This window comes from Phytophthora infestans, genomic scaffold (assembly GCF_000142945.1).
Source record: "Phytophthora infestans T30-4 supercont1.1356 genomic scaffold, whole genome shotgun sequence".
NCBI lineage: Eukaryota > Oomycota > Peronosporomycetes > Peronosporales > Peronosporaceae > Phytophthora > Phytophthora infestans.
In genome coordinates, this window is record NW_003302631.1 from 2,971 (window position 1) to 5,856 (window position 2,886).

The following is a 2,886-nucleotide window of genomic DNA, read 5'->3' on the forward strand; positions in this document are numbered from 1 at the left end:
GCACTGACCCGCATCAATGAGAAAGCCCCGAGTGAAGAATTTCCCATTCCCGCAAGGCCTTCACAAGGAAGGACTTCGCTTTATTGAGTTGAGGCAAGAAGGCTGCCGCCGCCACATTGGTTAGGAATGAAACTGATTCTGCTGCTAGATAACTGTTTTAGAAATTTTCTAACCTTTTCTTTGTACAAACCATTTTAGGGCGGGGCCCTGCCGAAAGGGGAAATCAGACAGAGCTGAACTACATGTATGCCCGCTCTTTGGCATGGAATAAGGACGACAGCAGCGATGCCACCTTTCTGCCAGACGACAGCGAAGAGACTGAAGACGTCGACCAGTCTCTGGGATGACTTGGATGATCCTGCCCCACAGAGTACGATGGAGACGTCATTTTATGTGAAACGTTAATGGTTCTAACAGCGTATATGTTGTGTGTTAGGTCGCAAGGGGAAATCGCAGATAAAGAGGGCCAGAAAGATGCAGCAAAAGCCGTCCAGTACGTTGGATATTGTTGCTTTAACATTATGGTTGCCATTAATTGAGGCACTCACCACATCTTCACCACATCTGTTAATGTTGTTTTTAGCAATCGGGAAGGGGAATGTGTTTTGCGGCGCAAAACGCCTGCACTCACCGCACGTCTCCACCGAGGAGCGAAGCTTTTCTCCTCACTATTCGCCTCCCCCCTTTAAGAAAGAGAAAACTGTGTCAGACGCACCCCTTGCAAACATTCCGAGGGACAAGACGGCAAAAGACTGTAAGAAGGACATTGCTATACCGGAGGCGACGCGCCCGGAGTATGTTCCTCGAAAACGGTCAAGCAAACACATTGACGAGTTGAAGTCCATGCAATTGGACCGTGAGGAGATCATCAACGTTGTTCCGCCGTTTCCCTCTCTCCCTATCCACAGCTGGGAAGAGTTTGACAAGGTGCTTGAAACCTACAAGGACCAAAACAATCTCAAGTTCCGGGTTCGAAGCTCGCAAACTACAGTGTGTTACAACAAGTAGTTTTTGCTTTTGCTTTCTACGTGCTAAAACCTAACTCGTGAATGTGTTGCTTTATTGTGTAGTACAAACGACGATCAGATACCCACCGACTTTCAGTGGGCCAGCAGAATCTTTCGCTGTACACACGGGGGTTACAGAGCTCTCGCTCTAAAGGACACCGCAACCGCAAGATTCGCTATTGCGGGTGCAGCGCTCGGTTTACAGCCGTTGTGATCCGGACATCTACGGAGGGGTTTACTATCAAGATTCGCAACGAGGTTTGCTATCGAAAATTATGGGTGTTATTATAGTTACCAACCGCTATCTGCTTTGTCCAGAATCACACTCATTTCTACCTCTACCACTGCGTCTGAAGCTTCGTCATATCTGACGACTAAGACCTTACCATTGAACGAGCAGGATCGTGAGGACGTGAAAAACTTGGCGGATGCACGTGTTTCTTCGAAGCACATCTCCAGCTTTTTGAATGAGCGGATTGGTATGTAAGTCAGATTTTATTTTAATTTTATTTAACACGTCTGCTACTATGTTCTTCGTATGACTGTATATGTAAATAATAGGCTGCCAGATTACTCCACAGCAGACCCGCAACCTCATTCGCAATATCATGGGGAGGGATTCTGCTGAAATCCGATTGAAGGACATGCTGCACGCGCTGCGCCAATTGGATGGCAGTGATGTTCTCGTGATGCAAGACCAAATTGGCGTTACAACCGGGATCGTTTTGCAGACAAACGTGCAGAAGCTAATGTTCGAGCGATGGGGTGAGACGTTAGCGATGGACTTTACCCACGGAACGAATAATCTGGGCTATCATCTGGGTGCGTACAGCTATGGTTGTTGTAACTTTATTCTGATGTATAACAACCTTATCTACTTAAAGTTGCTGTATGATTAACTCAACTTTGTTTTGGTTTTGACCTTTAGGAAGTTTGGTTGCCACCACAGCTACGGGTCGAGGGTTTCCGGTTTTTGATTCATTTGTCTCAACAAGCAAGCACTGACAATGTCCAGAATTTTGGACTACTTCAAGGAGAAGAACTCGGGCTGGAAGCACATTCAATCGGTGGTGATTGACAAAGATTTTGCTGAGTGGGGCGTATTAAAGGATGCCTTTTCGAGAGCCAAGGTTCTGTTATGTCAGTTCCATGCCATTAGTTACTGGAAGAAGGTAATGAAGCGTCCGTTGTATCGCCTAAGAGTTTCGCAATGTGAGGAACGGCTGGTCCAAATGATGAAACTACTTTACAGGTGAGTAAGGTTGCTTTTCACCGTGTATGTGGAGGCTAATTTGTGATTGCCTTGATTTAGTTATACCTCTATACAATACAATTCTATAGATGCATGGGGCATATTGTAAGGACCGAAAGCGGAAATCTTTTGGGTTTTTTGCGTAAAAAAATCGGGAAATCGCTGGCCGCGAAACTTGGGGGCCCATATTTTGTGAGAGAGAAGAGATTCTTTTTTTGTGCGGCACTTTCCCCCACAGAGAATTGAGGTTGCGATTCCAAAGGGGAATTCCAATTCCAGAATGGTGGTGTGTTCCACAAAGCGAGATTTAACCAGGAATCTGGGGTGTTGCTGGGTTGCTTCAGCATCAAATGACAATTACGCAGAAAATTGTTTTCACTATTGGACATCAGCACTCAACTTCACGTGCTCCCAAGACGGTGCCAAAGTTTTTGCGAGCTGTGGCTAATAGACTGTCTGCGGATATATTTTCGACGGTCAAGAAGGAGTGGGAGCGCTTCGTCAACCTTATGGCAGGCGCTTTGTGCAAACGAGTTGCTGGAAGTGTTTCGTTTTGGAAGGTCAACTGTGGGAATGAAACATTTGTGTGCAACGATGGAGAATGGACATGTACCTGCTTATTCTTCA